Source organism: Cebus imitator, unplaced genomic scaffold, assembly GCF_001604975.1.
Source record: "Cebus imitator isolate Cc_AM_T3 unplaced genomic scaffold, Cebus_imitator-1.0 Scaffold568, whole genome shotgun sequence".
In the NCBI taxonomy this organism is placed as follows: domain Eukaryota; kingdom Metazoa; phylum Chordata; class Mammalia; order Primates; family Cebidae; genus Cebus; species Cebus imitator.
Genome location: NW_016107883.1, coordinates 1,667,667 through 1,687,002, shown reverse-complemented (window position 1 = coordinate 1,687,002; position 19,336 = coordinate 1,667,667). Strand labels below are relative to the sequence as shown.

Sequence of the window (19,336 nt, the reverse complement as noted above, 5' to 3'; positions counted from 1 at the left end):
GGTTTCACCTTGTTGACCAGGATGGTCTCGATCTCTTGACCTTGTGATCCACCCGCCTCGGCCTCCCAAAGTGCTAGGATTATAGGCGTGAGCCACCGCGCCGGGCCCGGGACACACATTTTTAATATCCATGCTGGTGGGAGAGTTGTGGGGAGAGATGCTCCATTTCAAAAACTGACTGGGTCCCTCCCTACAGGTCAGACACAGCTTGGCCTTTAGGCTACTTCCCTCTGAGGAAGTTGACACCGCATATTGTCATGGCTGTGGGCAGAGCCAGAGACAAGAAAGAAGAAAAGCTGATGAACATCTCAAGGAGAGCCACACTTCAGTTCAGTTCCCTGAGTCAACAAGTGGGCTCTGGGAGGTAAAATCCAATACTCTCACAAGGAGAGGACTGTGAATTTTAAGGAAGGGTTCAGGAGTGTTGACATAGGGAACAAGAAAATTAAGTGAGTCAATTAGAAGCGGAGGCAGGTAGAAGGAGACAGATTTCTGGGAAGGCTTTGATGACTAGAAACAGCCTTCTCTGGAGAGTCAATACTATTTTAGGAGACAAACAAATGTGACTGTGGTTAAAGATAATCACAGTCAGATGTTGGCAAAAGTAGACAAACATTTCCAGGCCTCTGCTATTTAGGGTATAAAAGTATGTGCGTGTGTGTATGCCAGGCAATGCTTGTGTTAAGAGCTTTGGCGGCACAGGGTTTACATATGCAAATAAAAACAATGCCACACAAGAAAAGGCTGCTTCTGGAAGTGCTAAGCCATCCCATGGTATCAGGCACATGATGTGGAATTGCACTAGATTCCACTGCAGTAATTTCAAAAAAATCAAAAAAGCAAAAACTGGAATGCACTGGGTCTAGAAGGGCAAGTGAGATGAAACCAGGACTCAACACACAAACTAAGTACTCTTGGGAAAATCATTTAATCTCTCTGAGCCTCGGCTTTGTCATCTGTGAAATGTGCAGGCTGACTCCCAAAAGCTGAAGACCTAAGGAGATGCTACAGTAACATACCATAAATTGCTATCTGTTCATCCTTTCCATGGATATTCCATTCTATCCAGGTCTCTATGTCCTTCCTGGTGCCATTTTCTTTGCCTAACTCAGATGGAGAACATCCCTCCTGACCCTCTAAGACCCAGCTCTGGGTCACCTTTCCACAAGGCCTCCCCTGAACACATCCTCCTCACTCCTTCAGAAGAGCTGGTGGTTCTGTCCTCTGGGCACATACAACAGGGAAGGCAGAGGGATTTCAGTTCTTAAACTCATCATAGTTTCTCATTAGACTACAGGTCCTAGGTTGACACTTGACATAGAGGACATCTGTTGCAGCCTCCCCAGCATCCATCTCTCTTCATGGGAGCACACCAAGTTTCGCAGCTTTGTGAGTTGAAGCCCTGTCCTTGCTGAGTCTCCACCCCCAGGGTGGGTTCCACAATAAGAGGAATATTTCACTCAGAGGACTGTTAATTCAAGGATGGGCATATGACCTAACTCAGGGTAGACAGCACCAAGGAAAGGCAATTTGGGGGACTCCTGACTTCTTCCTTCCTGCTGAACATGAAGGTCTATATGTGATTTTCACTATTGTGAAAACACTACTGCAAGCTATAAATCTAACCAATGGGATATTTAGCCAACATGTCGTTTCTTTTTGCCAAAAACTGGTATGTATGGTTACAGAATACAATAAGCTTTTTGATGGGTTGCTGACAACAGAATAGAAATTTCTTTTTTCTTTTTTTTTTGTATTTGCTTTTGAGACAGTCTTGCTATGTTGTCCAGGCTGGAGTGCAGTGGTGTGATCTTGGCTCACTACAATCTCTGTCTCCCATACTCAAGTCATACTGCCCTATCAACCTCCTGAGTAGCTGGGACTACAGGTGTGTGCCACCAAACCCAACTAATTTTTGTTTGTTTTTTTCTCTAGAGATGGGGTTTCTCCATGTTGCCTAGGCTGGTCTCAAACTCCTGGGCTCAAACAATCCGCCTGCCTTGGCCTTCCAAAGTGCTGGGATTATAGGCATGAACCACTGCACTGGCCAGAATAGAAACTTCTGAGCCATAAAAGGCAGATGCTTACCAGAGCATAGCAGATAATTGTAGTAACTAAAGGAATACATTCAAGATCATCAGCTTTGAACATGAATACAGGATAATAGAATGAACTAAACTAATAAATAAATATAAAGGTCCTTAAGAGTGACCCGCTGAAGAATTACTTAAAAATCCAACACATTGGCCTTCTAGAATAGGGAGGAGACCGTTCATCCCTTTTTAATAAAAACTGTCACTGTGAATCAGCCATAGTATCTACCAGATCAGCAACTTGTTTTGAACAGGGACACTCCCAGGGCTCAAAACCTGGGCAAAAGGCCAGTAGTTTGAGGCCTACGTTACAAGTCTGTTTCCCTTAAAAGCTTTGAGAAATAGTCACTAATCAACTCCCATCCTACATAATGGCTCATTTAAAACTATTACCCTCTAAGTTAGAGAAATGTCTGATAATGGGAAGAATGTTACTGTTCTCAAGCTAACACTTATTGAGTCCACTCCATATGCCAGGGAGCCAGGAACTACTGTAAGTGATATCTTCACGACCACCCTCAGGGATAGATGCCTGTATTTCCCCAAGTGTACAGATGAAGAAATTGCCCTAAAGTTAGGCCACCAGACTAATGCCACACAGAGTAAGCTCTAATGTCAGGAGGGGGACTCAGTCAGACCCTCCCAACCCATGCTTGGTGCTTAGAGGTCTGAGCTAAAGACAGGGAATTGTCCATAAAAGGCTCTAGCTTACTTACAGAAAATGACACGTGAGCACAAGAGGGCCAACTGGCCCATGTTCCTTCTTAGTCAAAGCCCTGTTTGTGATTCTAACCTGGGCACTTTCAGAGAGTGCTAGAACCCCAGTTTCAGAAGCTTTGGGATCTGGATTTCCTCTCTACTTCGGGCTGGGGCATTTTAGAAAGATGCGTGCACTCTCCAAACCTGTCTCTAGGCTACTTAGAAAATATATGTTAGCAATAGCAATCAAACAGAATAACAAAGATTGCTCTATTTGAATCATAATCTGATACTACTCTAAAAATGTCATACATAGTCACATATATGATATCATATATATAAATTTCATGGTATAGGATGCTAATCACAAACATAAATATAAATTGGAGGTGTGACTAAATCATAATGAGCTAAATGTTACAAACTAAATCAGTTTCTATGCTTTGCAGTTTCACTTTTTACTACCTGACTTGGCAAAGACATTCCACAAACAGAATTATAGACACTGCCCTGTTCTGTCTTTGAAATATACACCCATTGATACAGAAAAACTCAAAGATGTGAGCCAGGCAACCAAACAAGAGCTGAAACCAATATAAATAATGTGCAGATTATAGCCCATAAACCAAGGATCTGTGACATTGAGGGGTAGTAAAAAGACTGTTGGTAGCTATGTTAGTTCCTCAGGCGGGGTCCCAATTGCCCAATCTAAACCCCACCCCCACCCCACGCCTGTCCCCACATATTCTCAGAGCATAAATAAAAGACAAAGGTGAGCACATAATTGTGCCATAATGCTTGGCAAGAAGCCATGGTAATGACAAACCCAGGTGAGTTATGCCATTGATACTTTACACTGAAAGGAAACAGAGAGGATGGAGAGTTTGGCTGACTTTTTCCAAGGGACCCAGCCATACTACAATAAACTCCAACAGTCCCTTGGGATAACTACACTTATCCCCACCCTGAACTCCTGCTCTTCTTCCCCTGGGGCTGGTCTACCTTTTGGGAAGCCTTGTCCACTTTCTCTTCTAACTCCTACACACACATCTCCCTGAGAACAGCCCAGTTTTGATTTTGCTCTTGCAGCCCCAGCTTGCATATGCTGGCAGAAGGGTCATAGTTTAAATTTAGACTTGACCACCTCACTGGGAATTCACTGGGAAACAAGCTGTGTGTGGAACCCATAGACACTCTGGTAGAGCTGGCTACTAACATTCTAAAATGGAAGCTCTAGTTGGTGGTGAAGCTGTAAGTTAAATTGGGAAAAGCGATAGAATTTCTAACCAAAGCCCAAAGAAATGGGAACTTCAAAATTAGAAAGGCTGGAAAAAACCTTAAAAGGTTATTAAGGTCTTCTGCTTTGAAGCAGAACCCAAGTAAACAAACAGGATTATCTCTGGTTTTTAAATCCCTTTGTGGAACGGGAATTGGAAAGGATCATAGAGGCCACTGAGTACAATGTCCCAAATGTTACAGAAGCAGGTCTACAGCATTGCCCAAAAAGGGTCATGCAGACTCAGCTGAAACCTGCCAGCATGCCCTGAATAACAGTTATCGCTGCAGGAGGCAGCAGCTGCGGCTGTCAATCCCTCAGAACAGAAGTGAGAGTCAGGTGGGAAAGGGCAAGGTGGGTTGCGAAGAACGGGACTAAATCAGCTTCTGTGCTTTGCACTTTCATTTTTTAGTATCTGATTTGGCACAGCCATTCCACAAACACAATTATAGACACTTTTCTGTCCTGTCTTTGAAATACCTTGAAATACTCTTTTAATCTGGATCCCATCATCAACATAACTATGATGAGACTCAGATTGTAAATCAGGAAGTAAGGGCTCTGGCAGTGATACTTTGTGACCTAGGTACAGGTTCCTTAGAGGTCCTTATAGACCAAAGAATGGCAGGAGAGCTCTTGAAGTAAGTCAGCCTCAAGCAAGGTACTAAAAAATGTGAGCAGGATAAAGCTACCCAGCTTTATGCTTCCTTTACTCTACTTCCCTACCTTATGTTCTCCCACAGTAGTTAGCAAAGCCTTTTGGAAATACTTTTTAAACAAATAATACCCACTTGGGGGCCAGAAGAGAGAGAGTAAAAAGACTCTTGGTAGCTATGTTAGTTCCTCAGGTGGGGTCCCAATTGCCCAATCCAAACCCCACCCCCACCCCAGGCCTGTCCCCACATATTCTCAGAGCATCCTGTTCTTTTTCTTGAGAGTACTTAGAAATGTGTGCGTGTGACGCATGGCACGGTGGGTACGCCTGTAATCCTAGCACTGTGGGAGGCCAAGGTGGGCAGATGGCTTGAGCCCAGCAGTTCCAGACCAGCCTGGCCAACATGGCAAAACCCTATCTCTATTAAACACAAAAAATTAGCTGGGCATGTTGGCATATGCCTGTGGTCCCAGCTACTCTTGAGACTGAGGTGGAGGATGGCTTGAGCCCAGGATGTGGAGGTTGCAGTGAGCTGAGATTGAGCCACTGCATTCCAGCGTGGACGACAGAGCAAGACCCTGCCTCAAAACAAAAACCAAACACAAACACAAACAAAAAACACGTGTGTGAGACAGAGGGGGTAATGAGGAGAAGAGAGAGAGAAAGAGAGAGACACCTATCTATGACGCCCCTCTACACCATAAAATTATGACAGCAATGCCTTGTTCCTTTTATATTTCTGATTATTGAAGGGACCAGGAGTCAAGAGGCCTCTGGTAAGGCCCTGGAATACTCTGGCAGCCACTGACCTCACTGGACCTCTGGGAGGGCTTCGTGGACTTGATTAAATTAGAGCACACCGGCAATCCAGGTCTGGCTTCAGGTCAATCTTGACCTTCTACCTGGCCATAGACCCTTGAAATGTCTCAAAAGTCTTCCGCCCTTGCTTGGAGAATCCAGGCCATTGGAGTAGACCTTGATTTCATCAAGACCAGTTGGACCTCTCTCTCCTAGGCTCTGGAAACCAAGCTGTGATTTCAGATGGACTTGGGCCTGCAGAGCAGCAGCTGTTCTTCCCCAGAATCCCTCTGGACATTTGTAAATACCAGAAGCAAGTGGCCACTGTGGGACAGATTTCTGTTGAATCAAACTGGGGCAGGTGGCTAAAACATAGTTCCAGGAACCTGAGAGTGATTTCCAGTTCACAGGGGTCCCTGGCCCTCCAGATTCCTTCCAGAGAGCTGTGTCTTCCCTCAGACTAGATCCAGTACTCCACCCTCTCTGCTCCCCGAAACACAGGGGCAGGCCCATCCTACATTTCACTATCTTCTCTATAAAGATATATAAAATTTACTATAGATAGAATGATATCATTTCACTGATTATTAAAAAGTAGAAACAAACAGGTGAAATTAGTTTTACTTTATTTATTTTTATTTATTTATTTTTTTTGGGACGGAGTTTCACTCTTGTTACCCAGGTTGGAGTGCAATGGCGCAATCTCGGCTCACCGCAAGCTCCGCTTCCTGGGTTCAGGCAATTCTCCTGCCTCAGCCTCCTGAGTAGCTGGGATTACAGGCACGCGCCACCATGCCCAGCTAATTTTTTGTATTTTTAGTAGCGACGGGGTTTCACCGTGTTGACCAGGATGGTCTCGATCTCTTGACTTCGTGATCCACCCGCCTCGGCCTCCCAAAGCGCTGGGATTACAGGCTTGAGCCACCGTGCCCGGTCTTAGTTTTACTTCATTACATTTAACCCAATAACTCCAAAGTTTTTATCTCTTATTTCATTTAAAAACAATAGCTCCAAATATCATTTCAATGATAATTGAATCAATGATAATTACAATCAATATAAAAATTGAGATGCTTTATATTATTTTTTGTACCAAGTCTTTGAAATCTGGTGTGTAATTTACACATACAGCCCATCTCAATTTGGACTAGCCTCATTTCAGGTCCTCCATAGCCACAAATGGCCAGTGGTTACTGGATTGGACATTGCAGCTTTAGAAAGCAGCTCTCACCTGTTTTCCTCTGCGGTCCCCTGAATATCCCTGTTGCTTTGCTCCCACTATGTCCCTGGCCCTTTAAAAACCCCTTCCTGTTCTTTAGTGCATAGTGAGAACCCTGCATCCCCTGGGAGGTCCTCCCAGATCACCCCAGGCCACTACTCTCCCATCAGCTTCTGCGTAATTATTTTAGTCAGCAATCTGGCAGGATCTCGCAGCAGTGTTTCCCTTATTGTCTTTAGCAACTGATTTTTCTTTTTTTCCTCTTTTTGTTATTACTGTTTAACACTTAGGGAATGGCTCCTAAGTTGGTCTGCAAGACCCCTGGAGGCAGAGAACTATCTCAAGTTTTCTATGTCATTAGTCTAATATCTGCCACATAGTACTCAAACATTTGGGAATCAACACAAAAAGTACTCAGCCTAATTTCCTGTTTGATGAAGGAATTAACGAAACTATCTGAATGTGACAGTTGGTACAAGTCCACATAGACATCTATGTACTTATTTTTGTTGTTTGTTTTTTCTTGACACAGAGTCTCACTCTGTCACCCAGGCTGTAGTGCCATAACTCAAACTTGGTCTCACTGCAACCTCCATCTCCTGGGTTCAAGGATTCTCGTGCCTCAATCTCCCGAGTAGCAGGACTACAGGCATGCACCACCAACGCCCAGCTAATTTTTGCATTTTTAGGAGTGATGGGGTTTTTGCCATGTTGGCCAGGCTGGTCTCGAACTCTTGACCTCAAGGGATCCGCCAGCCTCAACCTCCCAAAGTGCTGGGATTACAGGTGTGGGCCACCTGAACTGACCCTATGTACTTATTAATGATGATAATAATACAACACCTACCTGGACTTACCACAGGCCAGGTGTGTGATTTACATACATCAACTCACCTAAGGCTTGCAAAAACCCCATGAAGAGATTCCATGGTCATCTCTATCTTCCAGATGAAGAAACTGAGGTAAACTGAAGAAACTGTACTGTATGTGTAAATTACACACAAGATTTCAAAGACTTGGTGCAAAAAATAAAGCATCTCAATTTTTATATTGATTGTATGTGGAAATGATATTTGGAGCTATTGTTATGAAATATGAGATGAAAAAACTTTTGGAGCTATTGGGTTAAATGCAATACAATAAAACTAATTTCACCTGTTTGTTTCTACTTTTAATAATTAGTGAAATGATATCATTCTATTTGTAGCATCATTGTATCTGAGCTTATGTATCTTACACAAGGTTACACAGGTAAGGAGCGGAGCTGGGATTCAAATTCATTCTGGCTCCTGAGTCCAAGTTCTTAATCATCATGATCTATTGCCTCTCATTCCAGAACACCACAAAAGATACTTTTAAATCATGCATATCAGTCTACATCCTATGAATTAAAGGGATCAGCTTATTATACTCTCAGCCAGGGTGTTTCCTTATACAAAAAGAATTCATTCAGAAAATGTAAACAGATGTAAACAGTAGGAGAGACATGAAATTCTTGGTACCACAGGATGTTTCTCATAAATCCTCCTGAAACAAAAACAGTACACTCTTCCTTTCAAAGGGTGTGAAACTGAGGGTACTTGGTAACAAGTTCTTGTAATTCCAGACACCCTTTGATTCTGGAACTCTATTTCAAGAAATTTATCCTAAGGAAGTAATTATGGATGTGTACTAGGACACATTACATATTGTTTATCATAGCAAAAATTAGAAATAACCTAAAATAACCAGTAGTTAAAATAGGGAGATTATTTCAGTCAGAACAAGTCATATTTACACGATAAAATGTATTATCTAGTGGTATGCTAATAAACCCGCTCTCTGAATAAAACAAAAAACCCCAATTCACGGTGTCTCGTAACTTCCATGGTATAAATACTCCTACCATGGCCAATCCAAGCTACCAATAGTTTAATAATCTACTCTGGAAATCCTGACTATTTAACAATCCCTATCTAAGCTGAGCTGGCTCCAGTATACCATGGAATGTATTCATTAAAATGTAGTAGAAGCTGTTTGATACGTTAGGTGAAAAAAGTTTGTAACACGTCTGTATCATATTTCTGAGAAAAAAAAATACGCACATGGAAAAAACCAAACCAAAATAGTGTATTTTGTGTTAATACTAATTCTCTCTAAGTGATATAATTTTATCTTCAGTTATCTGTATTTTCAACTTTTTTCCCATTTATGTAAAATATTTCTCAGAAAAAAAAAACGAAGATTCTCTTTCTTAGTTGCAATAATTTAAAAATGAACTATTTCCCACAGCATGTCTCAAAAAAAAAAAAAAAAAAGGAAAAAGGAAAGAAAAATCCCTGGACCTGCTCAGTGAGATCAGCTGCACAATGAGAAGCCCCCAGGGTGAGAAGATTTCCAATACCTCATAACCAAGAAAAAGAGGGGAGAGGTACATCCTGCGGCTCCAGCCCCAGTGTTTGCTGATCTCCTGGGGAGGAGAAGTAAAGGCTGATTACTCACAGGTCCTGCAGAAAGGCAAGGTGGGAAGTGGGCCTGGAGATAACTCAGTCCCAGGACAAGAATTAGTCTGTTTATATAATTGGATCCTGAAAAGAGCTATTTCTTATCCCAGGACTCTTCCTAGGACCTTCCCACCAAACTCTTAACCATTACATTAAACTAATACTAATAGTTGTCAAGTTTAAGTCTTGTCTGCAATGAAACACGTTACAGTCATCAAAAATATCCTGGAAATGCATCCACAGGGAAAGATGTTCAGAAGATTAAATTAAAGCAAGTTATAAAAGCAGCATGTAAAAGATGAACCCGTTTAAGTAAAAAGGGATAAACATACAGAAAAGAATATAGTAAGTGATTAGGTAGTGGTTGTCCATAGATGGTTAGGTTTATGCTATTTTGGTCTTTTTGTCTGCCTAACTTTTGATTTTTATTCTGTAGTGAGGATAGTTATTTTTAAGAGTAATAAGGAGGCCAGGTGTGGTGGCTCACACCTGTAATGCCAACATTTTGGAGGGCTGAGGCAGGAGGATCGCTTGAACCCAGGAGTTAGAGACCAGCCTGGGCAATATGGGAAGACCCCATCTGGCAGGAGAATGTGTGTGTGTGTCGGGGGCTGGTGGGGGGGGGCGGGGGTAATGAGGAAAACAAAATAAAAGCAAAGTAATCTTAAGTGAGAAGAAAGATGCAACAACCTCCCTTACTGTATCTTCAGGCTGCTAAGCTTGTGGAAGACATAGACAATTCCTAATTCCTACTCCCTGCCACTCCCGTGAAAGTGAATAGCAAAGGGGCTTCTATAACTTCTCAAAGCAAGAATTCCCCAGGAACACAGGGAGCCTTCTGTTATGTAAAGCTTTTGCTGGAGCCGAGGAGAGGAGGCAGAAGGTTAAGGGAGGGTGGAGAGAGGAAAGAGAGAAAAGAAATCAAAAGGAAAAAGACGAGACTGAGAGGAAATCTACCTTTTCCCTCCAAGTCAGCAGCACTAAGTCAGTAGTCCTCAAACGTGAGCGTGTACCAGAACCACCTGGAGGGCTTGTTAAAACACAGACTGCTAGAGCCTAACCCTGAGTTTCAGGGTGGTGGCAGTCAATGGTGCCAGGGAATCTGCAATTCTAACATCTCCCCAGGTGACCACACTTTGAAAACTTCTGCTCTAAGTCATTCTCTGAGTAGACAAAGAAGAGTAGGAGCACTGCACAGACATGAGACTGAGATAAAAAATCGGTGGCAAACCAAGTGTTTGCAATTCTTTTAAACAACAAGGCTTGGTTTCCCATTTGGATAGGGGAAGATAGCATCCCTGTCTCCACAGGAGCAATATGAAGATTCTCATGGAAAGAGAGAAGAAACTGAGAATATCCTGACAGCTGATTATACACCAGATGCTGTAAAAGAAGAGATACAAGCTGGCAACTAATCCTGCCCTGGGAAGAGCAGATACCTGGAAACGTTTTAGGAAGTACTGCTTTGACCTAGCAGCAGAAGGGGTTTCCCTTCCCTTCAATTTGACAGTTTCCTTACTGTGGTCACCAGAAGGCCAAGAGGAATGTGGAACAACCTGTTTTAGTAACTCTAATCTTTGCTCTTTCACTTGGCAAAAGCCGCCTGGCAGCCTTCTGGTTGCCTCACAGGTGTAACCAGGGTTCCCCTCCTTCCAGGAACTGTAACACAGATAGTTCTGCCAGGAGCAAAAGATGCAAAAGACATGCTCTATTAGTCACTGACTAGAGCAGGCAGGGAGGCAAGCCACCCGTGGGCCTCACCTACAAGGGAGAGGGAAGACACTTGCAGAGCCTCAGTGAAACATCCAGCACTACGGGGGCTGGAATAATGGCCTGAGGGCAGCCGGTTATGATTATTATCTGGGCAAAAATAGTCTGAAGAAGAACCAGCAAAGCCTCAAACTTAAAAGATGTGCAATAGGCCGGGTGTGGTGGCTCACGCCTATAATCCAAGCACTTTGGAGGCCAAGGCGGGTGGATCACCTGAGGTTGGGAGTTCAAGACAAGCCTGACCAACATGGTGAAACCTTGTCTTAAAAAAAAAAAAAAAGAAAAGAAAAGATGTGCAATAAATATTGGCCAAAAAGAACAGAAAAATGTTTCTGATGAGATTGCTAGCCAAAGTTAAGGCACAGTCAAGAAAAAACAATTAGCGTTTTTTGGGTTTTTTTTGGATGATGTAGGTTCTCAGGATCCAAACTTCAAAAATCGGGTTGCTATTCTCTAGGTCTTGTACCTTGTGTTGCCTCTCAGAGAAGGATAACTAGGGGATGCATAGGCTTCTTGCCAGTAATGTTTTTCTTTTTTTCTTTTGAGATAGATTCTTGCTCTGTCACCCAGGCTGGAGTGTAGTGGCACAATTTTGGCTCATTGCAACTTCTGCCTCCTGGGTTCAAGTGATTCTCCTGCCTCAGTCTCCCCAGTAGTTGGGTTTACAGGCATGTACCATCAAGCCCAGCTAATTTTTATATTTTCAGTAGAAACAGGGTTTCACTGTGTTGGTGAGGCTGGTTTCGAACTCCCAACCTCAGGTGATCTGCCCACCTGGGCCTCTCAAAGTGCCAGGATTGCAGGCATAAGCCACTGCATCCGGCCTCTTGGTAGTATCTTCTGTTGAATCTCCTTTTATGTAACACAAATAAATTATAATACTAGAAGTGTTACGTGGTTTTTTTATTAAGTTTTTTTAAAAACAAAATTCCCACCATACATCTAGATCACAAGTTGTCTTCCCCAACAGTGACAAATCCACAGCACTGGGGCACCGTTGACAATGGTTTGAGCCATGGCCATTAAATTGCTTTGGAACTTACATTTACAGTGTTACCACTTAGTGGATCCACAGATATTTAGCTGCGAGTCCCCTGATGATGGGGTCTATGTCTAGTATTACAATTGCGGCTATGGTTAATAGCTGATCTTTTTTTAAAGCATTTTATATGCATGGCGTTGTGCAAGGCCCCTTACTTACATTGTCTTAACCAATCTTCACAACAGCACAATGGAGTAAACACCATTATGATTCCTTCTTGTCCACTCTCCCAAGCACGTAGCACAGGGCTGGCATGCAGTCAGCATAAATATTTGTCAAGTAAATTAAAACACTGTTACATAAAAAGTGATGTTCAAAGATGGAATGACTATGAAAGGGTAAGATTCAAGAACAGGGACATGGCTGGGCATGGTGGCTCACACCTGTAATCCCAGCACTCTGGGAGGCAGAGGTGAGAGGACTGCTTGTGTGTCCAGGAGTTCGAGAGCAGCTTGGGCAACACAGTGAGGCCTTGTCTCAAAAAAAGAAAAGGAAAGAACAAGGACAAAAAGAGGGGGGAAAGGGGACCTGAATTAAGTTCAACCAGAGAGAAAAACATGAATAGATATTAACAAAGAAAACATGTACAAGCTGCTCTGGGAGAGACAGATGTGATGATGGACTCTGCCTTCTTCAGTCTTGGGACAGAAGAGTCCCTTCAAACAGACCAGATAGGTTTAATTCCAAATGGCTCCAGGCGGTGCAGTCACTCCCAAGAACAGATCATTCCACAGTCAACACCCGATTTTCAGTTTGGGTACTATCTCTACCCTTCTCAGTTGGGTCAGTCCTGCCTCTCTGTTCAGAGGAAGACAAGTCACGTGCCCAGGAATGAAAAAGTTGAGAAAAGAGTATCAGAAAAGGATGCTAGTTCTGATCCGGCTACTAAGAGTTTAGATCTCCATTTTCTCCTGTATGAAAGGAGGAGGTGGAATTAAATGATTTCTGGTGTTCCTTCTGGCTATAGCTTTTCATGATTTAGTCCCTTCTGAAAGAGTACTCACTGAAAGAGGAGGAGCACTTCAAAAAGATGGGCAATTGCTTCTTGGCCTTTTGGCTAAGGTCAAGTGCAAAAAGATGGGCAATGTTTTTAGGGTAGAAGAGAACAGTATGAAGATTCTCAAAAGGAGTACCACAAAACAGAATATCGACAACACTACTCCAGAAGGTATACCCAGTGTTGCATGGGCTCAAGAGTAAAGTCCCCAACATTCAACTTGCTTTTTTTAAGTTATTTTGCATTAAAAAATGCAGACTCACAATTTGAATCTTTTTATCCCAAGGTAGGACTTACGAACCTATACCCTCTGGAACCACTGGGGCTATATGCCTGCAGGATTAGCAGTGATTGTTGGACATGCAGCTGTACCACAGGAGGGATATTCAGCTTCAGTCTCTGATCTCCACCTCACCCCACCACCATCAGACACTCCCATTTCTACCACGTTGTGGTTTGACTGGCAGTCAGTACTCTTATCGAGGTACTACTAATTGATACTGTATCTAGGTAATAAATTATACACCTATTACCATTCAGTAGATCAGAGAATAAGACATGGAAAGAGAAGCATAGGATTTGAGTTGAAAACAGTAAATATGCGTGCTACTTCTTCCCAGATTGAGTATATCCCTGGTTGATTCTGCTGAGACATTTAATTAAAAAAAAAAAAAAAGAAAAGAAAAAGTAATAGAGTACATTGCTGGGAAGCAAAGAAAACCAAGAGACATATGGCAAAAGCATACAGCAGGCCCTCTGTATCCACAGGTTCTACATCCTTGGGTTCACTAAACTCTGATAGAAAATATGTATTTGTGGGATGTGAAACCCATGGGCACAGAGGTCTGTCTGACTTTTCATATCTGAAGGTTCAGTAAGGCCAACTATGGAACTTGAGCATCCTTAGAGTTTGGTACCTGCAGGGGGTCCTGGAACCAATCCCCTGTGGTTACTGAGGGACAATTGTACATGCTAAATAGTCAATTCAGTTTTCACCATCATAATGGCACTTCCGAGGCCGGGCGTGGTGGCTCATGCCTGTAATCCCAGCACTTTGGGAGGCCGAGGCGGGTGGATCACTTGAGGTCAAGAGTTTGCAATCTGCCTGGCCAACATGGTGAAACCCCGTCTCTAAAAAAAATAAAAAAAACAAAACAAACAAAAAAACACACATAAAGGCACTTCCTAGAAGATGAAGAAATAAAAGGATACACATCAAGTTCCCAAGAACTTTATCCCTTGGATGGTGAATTTTTATTTTTGTTTTTAAACTACAGGCACATGTTACTACCCCCAGCTAATATTTTAATTTTTTGTAGAGATGGGGTCTCCCTATGTTGCTCAGGCTGGTCTTGATCTCCTGGGCTCATGGAATCCTCCTGCTTCAGCCTCCCAAAGTGCTGGGATTACACTGGATGGTGAATTAAAGTAAAAAAACTGTGAATGCCACAACGGTTTCTCTTTGAAGTTACCAACACCTTTCTAAAGGAACTTGGTGTCACAGTTTCACATACTAAACTCTGTTTATAAAATGGTCTATATTAATTTAAGGGCCAAGGAAGAGACATTTACATCAAGTCATAAAGTTGCTGGTGGGGAATTCTGGAATAAAATAGGATAAAAGAAAATTATATAGATAAAAATGACTTTGGATGCCCTGTGATTCCTCATGACATCAGAGTCAAGCAGGAAGCACTACCCATGTAAAGAAAGAATCATAGAAACTGATCCCTGAACCTCCCAGTGAAGTGATTCAGCTTGGGTAAGTCCCATCTCCTTCCTCTCTACCTCTGAGATGTTGAGGCGGCTGGACTTTCTTAGTCTAAATGTGACGATACAATGGCACATGGGCTTGGGATGCAAGGACACCGCCGATACAGCAACAAACAAGTAAAAATAAACCCCATGCATGCTGTGGGGAAGCAGAGGAGGATGGTAATCAGGAAAGGCTTTTAAAAGGGGACTTTTGTCCACATGCCTAAAATTAACTAAAGTTTACTAGAAACTTAAGTCTCGTGGCTGGGCATAGTGGCTGACGCCTGTAATCCCAGTGCTTTGGGAGGCTGAGGGGAGTGGATCATTTGAGGTCAGGAATTCAAGACCAGCCTGGATGACGAGGTGAAATCCCGTCTCTACTGAAAATACAAAAAATTAGCTGGGTGTGGTAGCGCACACCTGTAGTCCCAGCTACTCGGGAGGCCAAGGCATTAGAATTGCTTGAACCTGGGGGCAGATGTTGCAGTGAGCCAGTTGCCTCACTGCACTCTAGCCTTGGTGACAGAGGGAGACTCCATCTCAAAAAATAAAATAAAATAAAATAAGTCTTTAAAACTGGCTTCTACCAAGAAAGGTCAGAAAAATCTCTGGGCTCCTTGATCACAAATTTCAGTGCAATTCATATCTTAGTAATTTCCAGGTGATCTGAAATCCTTTCTAAACTGACCCACTTTTTCAGGCTTGAAGGACAGTCTAGGCAGTCAAAGCAATCCCAAAACTAACTCCCCACAGAGTGTGACATCAGTGATTTATCACCCCTTAGACACGTGCATGCCATTATCTTGCTTTAAGTTGTTTTTCACCTTCAAAACGACAGTTATAAATGCATTTGCCTTCTTTCTTCCTTCTCACCTGATATCTATTTCCCTTCTATCCTTGTTTTTCAGTTTTCCTGCCTTTCAACACCAGTTTCAAGGTAGGGAAGAAATATCTATCATCAAACCCTCTTGCTATACTCATACTCAATAGAATCAAAAAGGCTAAGTGCAGTGGTTCATGCCTGTAATCCCGGCACTTTGGGAGGCTGAGGCAGGAGGATCACTTGGGCACAGAAGTTTGAGGCCAGACTGGATAACATAGTGAGACCCTATCTCTACAAAAAATTAAAAATATTAGCCTGGTGTGGTGTCACATACCTATGGTCCCAGCTACTTGGGAGGCTAAGGTGGGAGCCGGGAGATCCAGGTTGCAGTGAACCATGATCACACCACTGCACTGCAGCCTGGGCAACAGAGTGAGACCCTGTCTCAAAAAAAAGTGGGGGGCAGAGGCGGAGGGAAAAACACAAGATAGTTGCTTTCCATACTCTTCCAAATCAAAAGTTCAGTGAAATTCATCCATATTCTCCTCAAATGTGATATTTAAAGACCACACAGGTACTTTATCTAAATCCCTGATTCTGACTCTAGTAATGACAATTACAACCACTCAGGATTCATCAGAGTAATTCCAGTGTAGTTCACTTAGCTTCAAGTCAAAAATAGCAAAAACATTCCACTTCCTCTTGGTTCTTTTACTTTTGTCCTTTCCTCAGACTTTAGAAGGAGGTATCCTTTAAATCCTGCATGACTAGAAGCCAGATGGTCAAGGCCCCTTGCCTTGGGAACCACAGCAGTGGGCTCTGAGTCATTGCCTCAGAGTAAAGCTACTCAAGCAGCAAGTTCTACAGCCAAGTTCTCCCTGAGAGAGAAGGGATAGAGACCAAACAACCAGCAGCCTTTATCTAAAAGGTGGAGTGTGGAGGCTGCCTTTCCATTGTATTTTCTCTAAGACCAGAGGAACTGGTTCAGCTGAAAAGGGAGGCAGTCAGTCCCTTGCCGTACACACCCTCCACTTGAGGCACAGCTTCAAGACTCTCCCCTCAGCCCTTCTGGGTGTTGCAATTGGGCAAACCTCTTCCCAAAGAGTCCGTGGGCTCTGGGCCTTGCACTCAGGCTCAACACAGACCTTATCTTTGCAATCTGCTTTCAAATTGATGCCTACAGGGTGAGTGGAGACTGTTTCTGGTTGAGGTGAGCCCAAGGGAGCCCCAGGGCATGCCCAACACCTCAGACGCAAGACCACCCAGCCTAGCCACAGTCAGGAGTTTTCTTGTAGAGTGGCTAACTCACCTCCCACACCATCGTCCCCTGATGAGCCCCCGTTTTTCACCTTCACACGTTTCAGATCTAGGGGAGTGAGGAGTAAAGCAGGAGATGGCTCCGGGTACCCACCTTGCCACCCTTCTTTCCCCTTTTAAACTGCTCTCATTGCTTGGACCTCTGACTGCCTCAGTCTTCAACTGAGGGTCACTGGCCTTCTTCAGCTCCGGCTCCTATGATAGCCACTCGCACACCTCCTCTCCTAGCCACAGAGCCAGCAGGCAACGCCTTCACAGACCCCAGGCAGGAGGCTCCCAGCAGGCCCTGGAGCCAGCTCCCCAGCCCCTTCCCTGCATCACAGCCAGAGGGGAAGTCAGGGCAATTCCCCAACAAAGCAAGGGCCAGCAAGACCCCCAGAGAGTTACCCTGCAGGGCAGCTGGGGCTGTCACACATCTGGACCCAAGAAGCCAGCTGCAGGGGCTTCAGATAAGCACCACCCCAGCCCCCACATTCCGTCTGACAGGAAGCGGACTCCCAAGAAATCCTGCAGAGAAACCCTTCGTGGGGAAAGCAGGACAGGCTTCGAGCAAACCCACCCACTCAGAGTCCCTTTGGCCATTTCCTGCTTCCTCTGCACTTCATTCCTCCTTTCTCTCAATTCCCAGCCTTGGTTTTGAATGTTTCTGAATCAGACTGAGGGGGTCCCTGGCCCCTCACATTCCTTATCCATCTGAATTCTGGTTTTTAGAGCTCAATACCACATGGTTCCAGGCTGTTCTAATTAAGTGCAGAGACTGAGACAATCTAATGCTAAGATTATGACCTTAATGGCTTGGAGGAAAAGTCCTTCAGATTTAATCAATTTTGGTAACCTTAAATCTGCTCCGGACAGAAAATTTCTCAGGGATATGTTGTGTGTTTGTGGCACAGAGGATTCGGTGAAGGGTGGCCTAGAGGAATTTTATTCACCAGCAACTCAGCCAGAAAGTTCCATCAGGATTTTACATAGATGAGGATGGGATGGGAGACTGGGGTATTGTAAATGGGGGTGGAGGCCAGAGCCCCAATAGGTGAAGGTTTCTAAAAGGGCAAATGTTAAGTAGAGGCTATATTCTCATTTTTACCCACACAAAAAAAGTCTTCCCCCACTCTCCTAGTGTGTGTTAAAGTGACATGAACAGCCTTAGGAGCATCTGCTTATTTTATTTGGGAAGGTTCTGATTTCTTTTTCAGGAGAAGCTACCCAATTGAGAACCCTCCCTCTGTGATCCTTCTCACCCTCAATTTGCCCGCTGCTCTGGGGGAAATTAGGTGCTTCCTGCAAGTCTCTTCTACAACATTAAGATTAGCAGAATAATTAAATACAGTCCTAATTGAGCACAGAGAGGGTTCTTGGTTAATTAATGAGCCACGCTCCTGCCCAGAGCTGCAAATCCACGCTGGTCTGTGAAAACCCAGGCTGAGAAAAAATGTGCTCCAGTCCCATAAGACAATTGTCACTTGGCAAAAATAGTTCCTGGTGTAGAGACATGTGTCAAACACATTCCTGTAGCCAGGAGTCACACCTTAATCCCGCAGCTGAGACCCACGTGTAAATGAGAAGTGAGGTACTTCTCCTCCACTACAGGGACACACAAGGCTCTGCGTCCCCTTCCCACCTCCGCGTCCGCACCCCACTCCCCAGCAGGCTGGCGCCCTGACATCCAAAGTCGCTGCTAAGTGACTTTCCAAACTGCAGCTCCGCATCCAAGTCAGAACCCCACCGCGAGCCAGCGACCGCGCGCGTTCTGCCTGGGAAACAGTGAAACAGATCATAGCAAACTCTCTCCTTCGCCGCCCTCCCGTCCCCGCCCCCATCCCCCTACCCCAGAGGCCTCCTCTGCCACCTTCCCTCGAGCTCAGCGCGACCAGTCTGGCTAAGAGAAGGCACCCAGGCCGCCGGCAGCCACTCACCTCTGCACGGGAAGCAACAGCAGCACTTAGCAAAGAGCCACCCCAGAGAGGGACCTCGGGTGTAAGCCCGGTCGCCGCCCTTCATGCTGCCCGGACGCCCCAGCGCCTCCGTGTGGCATGGGGCGTCAGCCCGGGGTGAGAGCGCGGTGGGAAGGAAACTTCAGCGCCGCAGCCGGAGAGCCGGCTCCCGCGCTAGCTCCTGCCCTCCCCGCTGTGTTCTCCCAGCACCGCGGCCTCAGCTCTGACTTATTGGGATCCACGGCCACCTTGGGAAGCGGGGAGGGGCCGGACGGGGAGGGAGGGCCTAAGGGGCGGAGTTCCAAGGTCCATTTGTGTGCAAGAGACGAGCCTTGTGCAACGCTGCCCGGCGCTGTGGGCACGGGACACACAGGTGGAGTTTGAGCCCCTGGCACCAAACAGGTACTCCTTATGAACAACTTCCTCCCCTCTAAGGCCACCACAATGGGCTTTGGCTTAAAAAATACAACCAGAT

The 19,336-nt window shown here is 44.6% G+C and overlaps 1 protein-coding gene and 1 long non-coding RNA gene across 2 annotated transcripts in view; both read right to left on the bottom strand.

The window, feature by feature from the left end:
• KALRN (kalirin RhoGEF kinase) overlaps positions 1-19,336 on the bottom strand; it is a 635,807-nt gene that overhangs the window by 120,515 nt on the left and 495,956 nt on the right. The gene's annotated exons all lie outside the window — the stretch shown is intronic.
• Positions 385-18,921, bottom strand: LOC119469083. The gene is made up of 3 exons (XR_005197906.1): positions 18,844-18,921; positions 13,534-13,538; positions 385-394 (listed from the first exon to the last, which is right to left on the bottom strand). It is a non-coding gene; the product is annotated as an uncharacterized LOC119469083 (long non-coding RNA).